This window comes from Mustelus asterias, unplaced genomic scaffold (genome assembly GCF_964213995.1).
Source record: "Mustelus asterias unplaced genomic scaffold, sMusAst1.hap1.1 HAP1_SCAFFOLD_872, whole genome shotgun sequence".
NCBI lineage: Eukaryota > Metazoa > Chordata > Chondrichthyes > Carcharhiniformes > Triakidae > Mustelus > Mustelus asterias.
In genome coordinates this window covers 83,712-101,256 of record NW_027590818.1, presented here as the reverse complement: position 1 = coordinate 101,256, position 17,545 = coordinate 83,712, and the positions used below count along the sequence as shown (strand labels likewise).

At 43.9% G+C, this 17,545-nt stretch overlaps 2 non-coding genes across 2 annotated transcripts; one reads left to right on the top strand and one right to left on the bottom strand.

Moving 5' to 3' along the window:
- Positions 1–11,345: 11,345 nt before the first annotated feature.
- Positions 11,346–11,435, bottom strand: trnap-agg (transfer RNA proline (anticodon AGG)). The gene is given in 2 exon segments: positions 11,346–11,381; positions 11,400–11,435. It is a non-coding gene; the product is annotated as a tRNA-Pro (tRNA).
- Positions 11,436–17,164: 5,729 nt separating this feature from the next.
- On the top strand, positions 17,165–17,237 carry trnav-cac (transfer RNA valine (anticodon CAC)). The gene has a single exon. It is a non-coding gene; the product is annotated as a tRNA-Val (tRNA).
- Positions 17,238–17,545: the final 308 nt, after the last annotated feature.

Here is a 17,545-nt window from a genome sequence, read left to right as displayed (position 1 = left end):
CTGACCGCGGTTGTGATTCTGCAATTCATGTGTCTATCAGAGTCCATGTACCTCAATACAAGAAGACAACCGTTACTTTCAATGTGCTGCCTCAACTTATCTAGAATTTCAAAACTTAAAAGCGTTCATCCAGAAAACGTCTAAGGAAGCAATGATTTCTGCTGTAAATCATAGAATCATAGAATATGCACAATCATTAATACATCATTCTCCTCTTCCGTTGAATAATTTCAAACGGCTCTTTCCAGTATTTGTTCTTTATTCAACATTTACTATCTATACATTTAATTAACACTATGTCCTCATTCTGAATTGAATATCTCTGAAATATAAACCATTGAAATGCAAACATGACTGACTGACAAATGAATTCGAGTCACTGAGTAATACACCTCCCATGATGCTTATTTGAGATTGACCAAAGTTAGTTTTTAAATGAAATCAAATATCTTAAAAGGGAAGAGATTTCACAATGATCTGTTAGTTATACTCGATCGCTCTTTACTTGTGTGTGAAGCATTCTGGATCGTTCATCTGTTGGAAGTGCAGCAGGTCCGCACTGATTCTCGATTTCCTCATCTGTCTGAGTGTTTTTCCCATTTCTTTATCATGAAGAACAATTTTAAAAGATGCTTCTGGGAAGTTTGTGCCATTTCCTCTAGTTCAGTTACAGTTTCACTTGTGACTGTCTTTATGAGCACGCAATACAATTAGACATGTTTCAGATGATCTTGATCATGTTTCAGCTTGATCTTGATCAATTGGGCCAATGGGCTGATGAATAGCAGATGAAGTTTAATTCAGATATTTCCAGCTGATGCATTTTAGTTGACCGAACCAGGGCATGACTTACTCAGTTAATGTTAGGGCGTTGGGGAGAGTTACAGAACAAAGAGATCAAGGGGTACATGTTCATAGCTCCATGACATTGGAGTCAGAGGTGGACAGAGTGGTGAAGAAGGCATTTGGCATGCTTGGTTTCTTTGGTCAGAACGTTGAATGCAGGAGTTTGGATGTCTTGTTGAAGTTGTACAAGACATTGGTAAGGCCACACTTGGAATAATGTGCACAGTTCTGGTTACCCTATTACAGAACGGATATTATTAAACTAGACATAGTGCTGAAAAGATTTACTAGGATGCAATCGGGACTTGATGGTTTGTTGGGGCGGCACGGTAGCACAGTGGTTAGCACTGCTGCTTCACAGCTCCAGGGACCTGGGTTCGATTCCTGGCTTGGGTCACTGTCTGTGTGGAGTTTGCACATTGTCTGCGTGGGTTTCCTCCGGGTGCTCCGGTTTCCTCCCACAGTCCAAAGATGTGCGGGTTAGGTTGATTGGCCATGCTAAAATTGCCCCTTAGTGTCCTAAAATGCGTAGATTAGAGGGATTAGCAGGTAAAATATATGGGGGTAGGGCCTGGGTGGGATTGTGGTCGGTGCAGACTCGATGGGCCAAATGGCCTCTTTCTGCACTGTAGGGTTTCTATGATTCTAGTTATAAGGAGAGGTTGGATAGACTGGGTTTTTTTTCTCTGGAACGTAGGAGGCTTAGGGGTGATCTTATAGCAGTCTATAAAATACTGAGGGGCATAGATCACCGAGATAGTTAATATCTTTTCCCAAAGGTAGGGGAGTCCAAAACTAGAGGGCATAGGCTTAAAGTGAGAGGGGAGAAATACAAAAGGGTCGAGAGGGGTATTTTTTTTCACACAGAGGGTGGTGAGTGTCTGGAACAAGCTGGCAGAGGTAGTAGAAGAGGAGAGAACCATTTTGTCATTCAAAAAGCATTCAGACAGTTACATGGGTAAGATGGGTATTGAGGGATATGGGCCAAACGCGGGCAATTGGGACGAGCTTAGGAGTTAAAAAAAGGGGCGCCATGGACAAGTTGGGCCGAAGTGCCTGTTTTCATGCTGTAAACCTCTACGACTCTCCGTGACTCTTTGATTCTATGGCGATTAACATGTTATTCTGCATCTATAAACCCATTAATTTCTGTTGTAGACTGAACGAGTTGAGAATGTGTACAAACAATACAAACAATTCTTTCCTGCCACTGCGTTCTAAAATACAGCATTTCTGATTTTCCTAAAGCACTTGAGGCTGAGGTGACACCAGTATAATATGGATGCCACATCACGATTCGGATCATCTTTAGCAACGAAATGAAAACATGCAGACGTTGCTCAAGCTCAGCAAAAAATGTCGAATAGTGTTTCTGCCTAGTTTCAAACCGCGTGGGAGGCGAACCTGACAACCACTATACTCCAGATACTTGGCGCCTGATAATCAATAAATGTCTTTCTATTTGTCTCATTCAGTGAATTCATAATGATCAGAGAGTATGAGGATGCAGTAGTAAATAGGAAACGGATAAATGAAGTCAGCAGCACCCATTGAAGGTCACTTGTGCTCTCTGCTGTTGCATTGGTTGGAAATAGATATTGTTCACCTGACATAAGGAGAGATGGACTTAGGGGCGTAGGATTCACAGAATAATAGGGAGGGAAATGGACAGGAAAAAAATGACAATGACAAGTCAGTGAGAGAGTTAGGGGGAGATACAGTGAGAGAAGCAGATAGACAAAGGGAGAAGCAAGGATTGAGACGGAAGAAGAAATTCAAGGAAGGTAAAAAATCAACAATATAAAGTACAATTTGATATGGGAAAGGTTTATCCTGAAATATCATTTAAATTGAATTGTGATTGTGGAGCATAAGACCACTGGTTCATTTAAATAAATTTAAATTTGGGGCACAGATCAGTGAAGTTGACTAATGTTACAGAGTCCAAAACAAATATTGTGGTCTCCTAACAAGTAGTGCAGATTACAAGGATGTTTGCGGATTTCTGAATTGGTGACTTATGATGAGAATAATGAGAGTGCTCATTCCCCAGTGCCATGCGATTTATTGGTTGATTAGCTGCAGTGGTCATGAAAACGTGATGAATGAGCTCCCTCTGTTGGCGGTGAGTATTAAATGGCCTTCTTACTGGCGATTCAATGTATTCATTATATTTTCAAAATATGTTTCTGCCAAATCTTTCCTGATTTGTATTATTGTTATTGTGATGTAACCTGTAGATTGTATGACTAGTGTGAAGTTGAATGCGAATTGTTTTCTACACAGATAGCTTTGGAATGTGCTGGTGAGTACAATGATGGTGGATTTAATGTCTGTAATGTTTCGGGAACTGTCCCCAATTAACAAATAAGGCTTGTATTCCCAACCGCGGTCGCAAACAATGGAAACATTCCCACTACCAGGACATTGAATGTGTCGCAGCTTGAGGTATTTCCATTCACTGTCTCCCAGCTCACCACCGACTGGTGCAGCAAGACCACAAAAGTGGCATGATTGTCTTTTGGAAGAATGAGTCGAGTATGGTTCTGTGCTGGATCTGCCTGACAGATTGGATTCTGCAGTTTGTTTTCTCCATTGCTGCTGGTAACAGTTTGGTGCCAGTTTCATCTGAGGTTAACTTGGTTTCCTCTGTATGTGTTTGAGCGGTTGAAAACTCACTTAACATCTGGCCATGAGCCGAAGCAATCCACAATCGTCACGGGCTCATCTATCCAGTGTAAGCAGGTTTTTGCATGAAGGTGGGCCTTCTTTCTATCATTGTGCGTCTGAACGTGCAGCAATAAGCGGCAGCATCAGTCAGGCTCAGATCGAATACATTTAAACTGATGAATTTGTTCGAGGCCTGGAGATCCACGTAGAACCGACTTTTATAAACATCTTCATATTCATAACCACCAGGACCTTTCCGCACTATAAACATGGGACGCGTGTCTGGATATTGTCGGTACCAGGACAGCCTATAATCGCTCTCAGTGGTTTGATAGCTACAGGTTAAAGTCACGATCTCGCCTTCTCTCTTAACATCTGATGAGAGCGGCTGGGTGACAGAATCTCCATGTCTCAGATCTGGAAATAACAAAACAGAAAATGGTCAGACGTGCGTATGATAAAAGTTTGGTCTGGAGCCATGCTTGGGAAATGTAAGAAACGGTGGAATGTATTTTGCACATAATTACCTGTTAGGAATGGTCCCCACATTACCCACACACCGAGCAGCCACATTGTCGCTGTCCGCTCTGTAAAAGGGGGGCTGTGTGTTTGAATTTATTGGGTCCAATCCCCGTCTTCAATAATCAGCTTCCTGTTTCCGGATGTTCTCAGCTCCTTCCCTTCTGTCCCCCGTGGTGCTGTGTGACACCCAGGTGGTGAGATAACAGACAGTAAACAGACTGTGAGGTGGATTACAATCACTATTCTGACAGAGAACCTCTGGATTTAAAGATTGATTTGGGGAATAATATAGAAAAATGGACTATTGGAACATGGGGAGGGCAGTAGGCCATTCTGTCCTTCGATTCTGTTTCGTCATTCAGTTAGATCAGGGCTGTTCAGCCTGAACGCCACATCTCAGCGCTATCTGCATAGCCCTTAATTCCAAAGGGCTCCATAAAGCTATTCATTTTTTTGAACATGCTCAATTAATGACATTCCACAAAAAACGCTTATTTTCTTACTGTGACCCGGAAGGCAAGGAAGGCAAAATAGTTCTGTGGTTTCGAGTCCAGACGACGCTTTATCAAAGCTTTGACAAAGGGTCATCTGGACTCGAAACGTCATCTCTTTTCTCTCCTTACAGATGCTGCCATAGCGGCTGAGATTTTCCAGCATTTTCTCTTTTGGTTTCAGATTCCAGCATCCGCAGTAATTTGCTTTTATTTAAATATCTCTGTCCTTGTTTTTCCTCAATCCGTGCATGAGCCTTATTATCAGGACAGTTTCAGCCGCGATTCCACTGATTCTCTTTTTCTGTATGTGAGACATGGGTGCCACTGGTTGGCCAGCATTTATTGCCCATCATTAGCTGAGAGTCAACTACATTGCTGTGGCTCTGGAGTCACATGTCAGCCAGACCGGGTAAAGACGGCAGATTTCCTTCTCTAAAGCAAAGTGAACCAGTTGGTTTTTTCCGACAACCGACAGTGGCACCATGGTTATCAATAGATTCTTAATTGCAGATATTGCTTACATTGAACCAGGTCCGCACAACATCAGCTTAGTTTCTGGATTAATAGCCGAGAGATAATACCAATAGGCCATCGCCTCCTCTGTTGTGAATATCAGCAATACCGAATATGTATAGAAGCACCACAGATTGAATCATGCTCTATTTAGAGCCCAATATTATTACCATTCTCTGCTCCGTTCACCCTGTCACTCTGCGGCAGTGTTTTATTTTAAATACCAGGCTCCCTCTGGTTTCTGTCACAATGTGTGTCACTCCGCAGTGATACGCCGCGCTGTCCGAATTTCACACATGGTAAAATTCCCCTCGCTTTTCGACCTCTCGATATATGAAGAAAGTCGAGTGCCCACTCCCTCTGCACTGGAAATATCTCCCTGATATCTCCCTGACTTTCTCCGTTCTTTTTGGTGAGAGCCTTCTCTCGGTGCTGGCGGTACAATTGAATGTAATATGCACCAGCTGCTGAGAAGTTGAACCTTTTGGTCACCGAGTCCCATTCAAACTTCATCGCTGTAGCTGGCTTCTCTGATACGGAGTCTGCTGCAGTGACACCGGCAGATATTTAGAAATATTGAAAGTTAAGATGTTATTGTCATTTTACTGTAACTCATAACATCAGAACACGAATCACATTATCATCAGCATCAAAGCGGAATTAAATTACTGTCGACATCGCTTGTAAGAAGAAGCTTATGTCCCTTGCAGACTTACCAGTCAAGAGAGCTGAAACTGTGAAAAATGAATACAAAATGAGACCCGACATGTTTGCAGCGAGTTTATTGCGGAATTAAACAGAATGGGTTCAATCTGTAATTGTTTGTGTGAAGATATTTACATATATATCCGGTCTCTCCAGCCATTGGTTAATTACCAAAAAAGTCAACTGGTGACGACCAGTCATCTCCCTGGTTCTCCAATTCATCCAATCAGCTCACAGACCCTTTGTTCTCCAGTTTATTACGTCAGAGCAGGGCCAGCGAATCAATGAAGTTGTTTTCCCCACAGCGGGACCGAAACGAGAATTCACCGCAATGTTGGCTTTTTAGCCGAGACAGCTTCTGAGGTGGTGGCAATGAGGGGCAATGGTTAATGTTGTCCTTGTAACAATGACTGTAACAGTCTGAATATTTTGCATATTCTTTTTTCACGTTATATGAAATTGATAATATACACAACTAAGTACCAATGTTCCAAAATACCCTCTTTGATTTTGGTATGCCTCGCATTGAACATCAGCGGGGTTCTTATCAAACATCACAGCAGTGTGTGGGGGCGGGGACCGGGGAAGGGATGTGCTTCCACAGGTTGATCTTCCAGATTCAATGTCATCTACCTGCCTCAGAATGTTCCTGGAGACCCATCCTCTTTCTCAGGAGGTCCATGTCCAGCCGCAGAATTACTATTACCTAAATTGACAGCATCCAACACTCTCGTAGGCAATGAGTTCCAGGTCCTGAGCACTCGCTGTGGAAAAATGTTGCTTCCAAATCTTCTTCGCCCCCGTCTTGCCCAATATCTTAAAATTTGCCCCTCCCCCTCGAAATTGCCCTAATCTAGTCCACCTCGATTACATCTCCCCTCAATCTCCTTCGTTTCAATGGACAACAATCCGAGCATCATAAACCAGTAAAACTTTTCTGAAAATAATTAGCGAAGATAAATTTCTTCATAGAAGCAGGCTGGATTTGGTCAATATTTCTCTGAATTGGTCTAAAATTAGTGGAAATACATTTTGCATCGGAACTAACATGGAGTTGGTGAACTGTTGTTAATATATCACAACGAGCTATGAGGCGAACGTGGAACCTTCGGATCTGTAGCCAGAAGCGTTATCCATTGCGCCACTGGCCCATAGTAACACAAGATGCAGCATTGTTTACATATCGGTGCGAGGCTTCAAAATCGGGGAGACACATGGTCAAAACAGATTCGTTTTAGTGAGGAAATGTTGCATAATTAATGTTTTCTATACTCACTTACAGTCATTCTACTTTGCCTTGAAGTGAGTTAACCTGCTGTGTTGGAATTCGAAACCTGAGTGCCCAAAGCTTCAGCCTGCTTCTCTGCGTTATCAGTCCAGCGCCAACAACAGGACTCGAAACCGTAACCCTCCCCTCAGTGAATCTACTATTGAACATTACCTGAACATAGTACCTTACAATCATATGACATCGGCTCTTATTTGAGCCTCAAAATACATTCAGGAAAACACAGAAGTGCTAAAAATTCACGACAAGCTGAGCAGGAAAGAAGGCACACCTATTTTGACTCAGCACACATTTTATCAGTTTGTTCCGTGGCTGAAAGAGCAGGTCAGAGGCTGGGAATCGTGCGGGAGTATCTCACCTCCTCACCCCCAAAAACCAGTCCACGATCTACGTGGCGTAAATCAGGAGTGCGATAGAATATTCCTCACTTGTCTGCATGATGCAGGAATTCACCAAAGGCACCTGAGACAGCATCTTCCAAACCCAAGACCGCTTCCACCTGGCAGCAGCCCCCCCCCCCCACCCCACCTCCCCCCCCCCCCCCCCATCCAACGCCACATCGGCAACACCACCTCAAGTCTCCTCAGCATTCTGATTTGGGAATATATAGCCGTTCCTTCACTGTTATTGGGACAAACTCCTGGAATTCCCTCCCTAACAGCACTGTGGGTGTACCTGTACATGGACTGCAATGTTTCAAGAAGGGAGCTCACCACCACATTCTCAAGCCTAAATACTGATGGGCAGTACATGTTGATCTAGCCTGCGACACCCACATGAACAAAAAGAAACAACCAGCCAGCTCCCTGAACCCGCAATCATGGGGTCAGCTGAAGAGGTGAATGGGGATTAAATGAATGTTACATTGCCAATCCTGTTGAACATATCTTTATTTTCGAGCGAGTGTGTTGTGCTGATAGATTCCCCACAGTTTGTGCTCAGGTTCTCAAACCAAACCCCATGTGAACCAATCCCTCAATCTGCAATGCCAAGAAATAAACAAAATCAGCAGCTCATAGAATCTCTGTGGGAGAGGGCGGCACAGTGGTTAATTCTGCTGGGTCACAATGCCAGGGACCTGGTTCTGATTTCTGGATTAGTCACTGTCTATGTGGATGGAGATATGCAGCTTTTTAAAGCTGCAGCAGTAGCTCACCTATCGTCCCAGTGATCTTTTGGGAAAAGCAGCGGCCTTCTGAACCAGTGAGTGTTCGAGTCCCAGCTTATTTTAACACTTAGGCGTCCAACACTGACAAATGCATTTCCTGCCAACTAATCAACTAATCCTGGCTATTTCTGGGCAGATATGTTTTGGGTGGCACAGTGGTTAGCACTGCTGCCTCAAAATGCCAGGGTCCGAGGTTCAATTCTGGCTTCGGGACACTGTCTGTGTGGAGTTTGCACATTGTCCCCGCATCTGCATGGGTTTCCTACGGGTGTTCCGGTTTCCTCCCATTGTCCAAAGATGTGCGGCTAAGGTTGATTGGCCGTGTTAAATTGGCCCTAGTGTCAGGGGGATTAGCAGGGTAAATGCATGGGGTTACAGGAGTTGGGCCTGGATGGGATTGTGGTCAGTACAGACTTGATGGGCCGAATTGGCCTCCTTCTGTACTGTACGGATTCTATGATTCTAATGGAACCTTATAACATTCTGACCAGATGAAACAGGGTGGATTCGGAAGAATGTTCTCGTTAGTGGGGAGTCCAGAACTAGGGATTATAGTTTGAGGATAACGGCTGAGGTGATGAGAATTCCTTCAGCCAGAGAGTGGTGAATCTGCAGAGTTCACTCCCACAGAAAGTAGTTGAGGCCAAACCCTGTGATAGCAAGAGAAATTTAATATAGCTTTTGTGGCTAAATGGCGAATCCGGATATTGAATTTGATTATCAGGCATGACAACAATAAGTGGTAGTTGATGTTCCAATGACCTATTTCTGTTTTCGATGTTTTGATGTAAATGGGACAGGACGAAACAGTAGGGCTCGTCTCGGATTTCAACTCGGGATCTCGGTGGTTAAGGCATACCAAAATGCGATTCATACCCCTACACCAAGGAGCCTATAAGCAGCCACTGATTGAAAGAAAAGATGCTCTCATGGCCATTCAAAGCCGATCAGATAACTGCAGCGAAGGTGGAAGATGATGCAGAAATTTAGGAATTCAGGCAGAATTTGTGGACAGGGAAACAAAGCTAATCTTTTACGTCCATAGCCTTACATTACAACAGGGAAAGGTGAAAAATGTGGGAATTTGAAACGATTGAAACATAGAAAGCCTACAGTGCAGAAAGAGGCCATTTGGCCCATCGAGTCTGCACCGACCACAATCCGACCCAGGCCCTACCCCCATATCCCCACATATTTACCCGCTAATCCTCCTAACCTACCCATCTCAGGACACTAAGGGGCAATTTTAGCATGGCCAATCAACCTAACCCGCACATCTTTGGACCCAGGAGGGAGGAAATATAACAACAGGAATAGTCTGGAAGTCAGGAGAAATGAAATGATTTGATTTGGTTTTATTTATTATTGTCACATGTATTAGTATACAGTGAAAAACATTTTTTCTTGCACGCTATACAGACAAAGCGTAGCGTTCATAGAGAAGGAAACGGGAGAGTGCAGAATGTGGTGTTGCAGTCATTGTCAGGGTGTAGAGAAAGATCAACATAATGCAAGTTCAGTCCATTCAAACGTCTGATGGCAACAGGGAAAAAGCTGTTCTTGAGTCGGTTGGTACGTGACCTCAGACTTCTGTATCTTTCTCCCGAAGGAAGGAGGTGGAAGAGAGAATGTCCGGGGTGCGTGGGGTCCTTAATTATGCTGGCTGCGTTGCCGAGGCAGCAGGAGGCGTAGTCAGAGTCAATGAATGGGAGGCTGGTTTGAGTGATGGATTGGGCTACATTCACGACCTTTTGTAGTTTCTTGCGGTCTTGGGCAGAGCAGGAGCCAAACCACGCTGTGATACAACGAGAAAGATTATTTTCTATGGTGCACCTGTAAAACTTGGTGACAGTCGTAGCTGACATGTCAAATTTCCTAAGTCTTCTGAGAAAGTAGAGGCGTCGGTGGGCTTTCTTCCCCCCATAGTGTCGGCATGGGGGGCAAGGACAGGTTGTTGGTGATCTGGACACCGAAAAACCTGAAGCTCTCGATCCTTTCTACTTCGTCCCCTTTGATGGAGACAGGGGCACATTCTCCTCTACGCTTTCTGAAGTCAATGACAATCTCCTTCGTTTTGTTGACATTGAGGGAGGGATGAGAGAAATGATCAATGAGAAAATACTTTGCGGTTCACAGGCCTCAGAGTGAGGTACGCATTAAATCAGAAAATGATTAGACCACAGAATGAGGCCATGCGAAGGAATGGCAATACAATTCCAAGTCTGGATGGTGAGTGACTTGGAGGAGAACTTGCAGGTGGTGGTATTCCCATGTGTCTACTACCCTTGTCCTTCTGGAAGGAAGTGGTTGTGGGTTCCGAAGGTGCTGTCTAAGGATCTTTGGTGAATTGCTGCTGTGTATCTTTTAGATAAACATCGCTGCTCCTGAGCGTTGGTGGTGGTGGGATTGAATGCTTGTGGATGTGGTGCCAATCAAGTGGGCTGATTTGTCCTGGATGATGTCAAGCTTCTTGAGTGTTGTTGGAGCAGCACCCATCCAGGCAACTCGAGAATATTCCATCTCACTCCTGACTTGTGCCTTGTAGATGGTGGACAGGCACTGGGGAGGCAAGAGGTGAGTTATCCGCCGCAGTATTACTGGCTTCTGACCTGCTCTTGTGACCACTGTTTATGTGCCGAGTCCAATTGAGTTTCTGGTCAATGGTAACCGCAAGGATGTTGACAGTGGGGGATTCAGTGATGGAAAAACTATTGACTGTCAAGAGGCGGTGGTTAGATTTTCTCTTATTGGTGATAGACATTGTCTGGCATTTGTGTGGAGCGAATGCTACTTGCCACTTGTCAGCCCAAAACATAAAGTCTAATATAGTGCAGCATACTGCGGACTTTCGAAATCTGAAATAAAAACAGAAAATACTGGGTTTTGTCAGTATTTCTGGCACTGTCTGTAGAGTGAGAATCTGAACTAGTGTTTCCCGTCCAGATGTCACATGGAAGGCGCGGACATGATGGCTGTCCGCGCCTGCCATGTGGGTGTCTGAGTGGGCTCTTTCCGTGCTGTAAATCTCTGTGCCTCTTTGACTCTTTTTCGGAGCCAGTCAGCAGAAAGCCATCCCGCCTTTTGCACCTGAAACAAATCACAATATCTGACTTGGTCAAAAAGAAACAGATACCCTCATGGGCTCGTCCGGGATTTGAACCCGGGACCTCTCGCACGTTAATGGACTGCGGTACCCTAAGCGAGAATCATACCCCTAGACCAACGAGCCTGCACGTCAGCCGGTAGCAAAGTAAAAATTGTTTAGCTTTCTACAAAGCAGTTCTGACACCTCGAGTGAAAGACGAAATTGTTTCAATAACTCACCGCATCAGCATTTGTGGACTTTAAGCTCCAGCAAAATATCCGCCCAATATTGTTACCTCGACTGTTTGCAACTGGGGGCTTTTGTTTATAAAGTACACATGTTGCAGTCAATAATTCTAACCCAGCGACTTCAACATGTGACAACTCTGAGTCTGCCTTTGATATTTGATCACTTTTGAAAGGTGTGGTCTGTCACACAGTTAACTGATCTGGAACATTTAAAGTACAGATTGATGGCCTTGTTCTCCTGGGTGATCTGCAGGTTTGTGTGAATGGGGTCGGGGAACGATTGGACTTGATCTGCTATTAATATGAGTAAAAATATGTCAAATTTCTCAACATTGACAATCAGTAACCTCAGTGAGGGAAAACACTCAGACGGGGCTGTATTGTCACGCTCACTATGGGTAGATTTTCTGTGAGTTTTAACCCCATGTGTTGTCCTGACAATGAATCATTGATTATCGACCTGTGCCAGATTTTGTCTGAGGCCCGCTGGAGCCTCATGTACTGTGGCTCTCAGTGCACAGTAATACTCGGCGCTGTCTGTCACCTTCTCATCTTTCATGGACAAGTGAAAAGTGCTTTGTTTCAGGTTGAGATTCCTGCTGAAGTGTTCAAAACCTGGAGCCGTATCGGTAAATTAGCGGCTCTGAGCAGTTAATGAGGAGCTCGATGTGTATACTGGCGATACCAGAACAGGTAATGTTGTATAGCTGTACTCGGTACCGAGTAACTGCCGGGTATTGCTGAATCTTCACCCTCTGATGCTTCAACTCCTGGTTCTGACTGGGACACTGAGTCACCGTTACTCATGTCTGAAAATAGACAACAGACACGCAGCGGGTTAGAACGAGTAACAACAACGGAATAATCCCCTCGAGATGGAAATGGGGAATGAATATGGTGACTGGCAGATTTCACGCAGAAGTTCAAAATTACAGACCTGTTATCAGAGTAAGAAAGAGTTTCACCCCCATGGTTCGAGTCTGAACACCAGAAACAGGGAGTCATCACTGCCAGCATCAGATCTGCAATTAGAGAAGTTGAAACAGTCAGTGGGATGTTATGAGGTCGAAGGTGACTCCCTCTCTCCCCCCATGTTTACATCTTCAAACAGGCGCTTCCATTGGAAGGGGATCGTGATATTTCATAAGTGATCAGAGGGCGCCCTCCCGTGGACAGCACTGCCGCATCTTGGAAACAGGTACACACACGGCCACCTGCAAAGACTGACACATATAGAGATCAGATAATCATAGAATCATAGAACCCCTACAGTACAGGAGGAGGCCATTCGACCCACAGAGTCTGTACCGACCACAAGCCTCCCAGGCCCTATTTCCGTAACCTCATACATTTAACCCGCTAATCCCCCGACACTCGGGTCAATTTAGCATGGCCAATCAAATTAACCTGCACATCTTTGGACCGTGGGAGGAAACCGGAGCACCCGAGGAAACCCACGCAGACACGGGGAAAGCAGATACATACACGGCCACATGCAAAGACCAACAGGTGTAAGGATATATAACCATATAGATATATGCCCAGACACTGACATCAATTCTAACGTCCCTCGTTATAAATCCAGAATTATTCTGTAGATTTCTGACACATTTAGTCTGAGTTGCTAACTATGAAAATACATGAATAACTCCAACTCCGTGTTCACTAGAAGCCTCGTATACCGCACAGAATCAACAAAAGCATAGACACAGGGACAAGTAAACACAGTGATCGATTCTCAAACTGATCGACTCAAACATAGACACACAGACAATCACTGGGGAAGATAAACAAACAGATTAACACAGCCACTGACACACTCAAGAGAAGTTCACTCATTGACAATCCCAAAAACGTACTAGCTCCAGAGTAAACTTCCTGAACTGGAATTCCCTGGGGTCATGTCAGTGCGGCAATATCGTGTTAAATATTCATTGCGATGGAACTGTCCATTTTAGCAACAAGGACAGCCAGAAATCTATTTCTCATCAATGGTCGGCACTTTTGGAGAATAAGCAATAATGGATGTATTTATTTTTACAGCCAAACATATTCTGGATGTGTCCGTATCTTATTTAAAGTTTATTTATTAATGTCACAAGTAGGATTACGTTAATACTGCAATGAAGTTACTGTGAAAATCCCCTAGTCGCCACACTCCGCCACCTGTTCGGGTACACTAAGGGAGAAATGTAGCATGACAATGCACCAAACCAGCACGTCTTTCGGGCTGTGGGAGGAAACTGGAGCAAATCCACACAGACACAGGAAGAACGTGCAAACTCCACTCAGACCCAAGCCAGGAATCGAACCCGGGTTCCTGGCGCTGTGAGGCAGCAGTGTGCCACTGTGCCACCGTGCCACCCCGTGTGAGGTCACTGTAGGTAAGACAGGTTCCCCACCCATTCTCGAGGTTGTCAGATCGGATGTTCGGGACAACACAAGGAAATTGCTTCAGGTATAGGTGATTCATTCTCCTCTGTTATATTCCACACTCTGTGGAAAGTTGTGGTGTTAATGTAGTTACATTAGATATGATTCCGAAATAGTGAGGAGATGCTTCATCCGATTAAAGTCGTTTTGCAAATTTGATATGAGATCAATTGCATAAATAAATATATGTTTACATTGAAAACTATATTGGGAAGCTATATCCAATACTTCATGCCATCGGGTCAGGGAAACGTTGATACTTAAAGCAAACTGTACAAGGACTCCACAGAAACTCCTTCTTCAAATGGGGATTGGACAATGACTTGAAAGGGAGAAAAATCAGCTTCATGGAATGAGAGGAGGAAATTGAAATGAGAACAAAGAACAGTGCAGAACAGGAATAGGCCCTTCGGCCCACCAAGCCCGCACCGACACAGCAGTTTGGTAGCTCGTCATAAAATAACTGGCAGAGGCATGGTGGGTCGAAGGGCCTCTTATTGTTCTCTGCCATTGCCAACCATTTTCAATCATTACAACAATCTGAGGTCCCTATCTGCTTCAAGAAGGCGACCATCATCCCGATACCTAAGAAAAATCAAGCAGCGTGTCTTAATAACTATCGGCCGGTGGCTCTGACATCCATCATTATGAAGTGCTTTGAAAGGTTTGTCATGGCACGAATCAATTCCAGCCTCCCGGACTACCTGGATCCACTACAGTTGCCTACCGCCGCAACAGGTCCACAGCAGACGGCATTTCCGTGGCCTTGCATTCAACCCTGGATCACCTAGATAACAAGGACACAGTCCTATTTATTGACTATAGCTCAGACTTCAACACTATTATTCCCACGAAACTCATCTCCAAACCTCGTGACCTGGACCTCGGCACCTCCTCTGTGACTGGATCCTGAACTTCCTAACTCACAGACCATAATCTGTAAAGATAGGCAACAACACCTCCTCCACGATCATCCTCAACACCAGTGCCCCACAATGCTGTGTTCTCAGCCCCCTACTATACTCCTTTATATACCTATGACTGTGTGGCCAAATTCCCCTCCAATTCGATTTTCAAGTTTGCTGACGATGCCACCGTAGTGGGTCAGATCTCAAACAATGATGAGAAAGAGTACAGGAATGAGGTAAAGAATCTGGTGAACTGGTGCAGCAACAATAATCTCTCCCTCAATGTCAACGAAATGAAGGAGATTGTCATCGACTTCAGGAAGCGTAAAGGAGAACATGTCCCTGTCTATATCAACAGGGACGAAGTAGAAAGGGTCGGGAGCTTCAAGCTTTTAGGTCTCCAGATCACCAACTATCTGCCCTGGTCCCCCCATGACGACACTATAGTTAAGAAAGCCCACCAACACCTCCACGAGCTCAGAAGACGAAGGAAATTTTGCATGTCAGCTACGACTCTCACCAACTTTTACAGATGTACCATAGAAAGCATTCTTTCGGGTTGTATCACAGCTTGCGATGGCTCCTGCTCTGCCCAAGACTGCAAGGAACTACAAAAGGTCGTGATTGTGCCCAATCCATCACACAAACAGCCTCCCATCCATTGACTCTGTCTACACTTCCCGCTGCCTGGGCAAAGCAGCCAGCATAATTAAGGACCCCACGTCCCCGGACATTCTCTCTTTCACCTTCTTCCTTCGGGAAAAAGATACACAAGTCAGGTCTCGTACCAACCGACTCAAGAATAGCTTCTTCCCTGCTGCTGTCAGACTTTTGAATGGACTTACCTTGCGTTAAGTTGATCTTTCTCTACACCCTAGCTATGACTGTAACATTGCAAAGTGCACAGTCTCATTTGCTTCTCTATGAACGGTATGTTTTGTCTGTATAGCGCGCAAGAAACAATACTTTTCACTGTACGTTAATACATGTGACAATAATAAATCAAATCAAATCAAAATCATTCTTGGATCAATATGTCTACAGCAGTCCCAATGAGTGTTGCAACATTTCAAGAGATTCCCCTTGGGTCCTAGGGACGCCAGCAGTTTCTGTAGTGTTATGGTGGTTGCATTCGCCTCACACACGGAAAATCCCTCGTTCAAAACCATGCCGAAATATTATTAAAATTTGTTCGTTAAGGTGAGGCAAGTTTACATGATTGAAATTTGTTGTTGAACATTATCCGAAACTCAATATTAAAGCCATGTTATTTTTGCTCTGACCTCGGCCTCAAAATCTTTCAGCAAAATCAGAGATCTTGTATTTTTATGACGCAATGAGAGGAAATAGATGCTGCTGTTTTGACACCGTGGACATATCAGCAACTCATTCAGTCCACAACAGAATTTAATGGCTTTGTTGATGCAGACTAACAAAGTGAATCATCATCTGAACCATGTCTAATAGGATTGTGTGCTCAAAAAGGCAGACACAAGTGAAACTGTAACTGAACTCGAGGAAATGGCGCACATTGCGCGGAACCATTATTTTAACATCGTTCTTCAGAGTAAAGAAATAGGGAAAACCACTCAGACAGTTGAGGAAATCGAGAATCAGTGCGGATCTACTGGACTTTCCTGCAGCTGAATGGAATTTAGACGTCTGAGTGTTTCACACACAGAATAAAGAGGGATCAAGTATAACTAACAAGTCATTCTTAAATCTATTCCCTTGAAAGATATTTGATTTTGTTTAAAAGCTGATTGTGGTCAATCTCAATTAAGCACCGTGACATGTGACTCGATTCATGTTTGCAATTCAATATTGTCGACTTCGGAGATATTTCATTCAGAATGAGGAGATATGTAATTAATAATAATATATTAATATTAAACATTGAACAACGAACAAATACTGGGTAGAACTGGTTGAAACTATTCGAAGGAAGATGAGAATGATCATCATCATAGAATGATAATAATAATATATTAATATTAAACATTGAACAACGAACAAATACTGGGTAGAACTGGTTGAAATTATTCGAAGGAAGATGAGAATGATGCATTAATGATTGAGCAGAAATCATTGCTTCCTTCGATATTTGCCGGGCGACCGCTTTTAAAGGTTGAAGTTCAAGATAAGTTGAGAAAGCAGGTTGAAAGAAACTGTTTTTGTCTTGTATTGAGTGACATGGGCTCTCAGTATAACCATTCAAACCTGCGGCAACACAATGGTGTTGAACATTGTGGCCAGGCCAATTGGCGGCGCTATGCTATCAGTTGTTTCTGTAGTGTAGTGGTTATCACGTTCGCCTCACACGCGAAAGGTCCCCGGTTCGAAACCGGGCAGAAACATTAATCATAGTTCTTCATTTAGCGTGAGGGAAGTTTTGCATGGTAGTTGTTGCTGAACATTATCCGATTCTCCATGTTGTAACCATGTTATCTTTGCTCTGAACTCGGCCACAAATGCTTTCAGCAAAATCAGAAATGCTGTGTTTTAAGACGCAATGAGGAAATAAATGTGTGTATTTTGACACTGTGCGCATATTAGCAACTTGTTCAGTCCATAACAGAATATAATGGTTTTACAAGTGCAGACTAACATAGTTAATCATCATCTGAAACATGTGTCATAGTCGTGTGTGCTCATAAAGACAGAC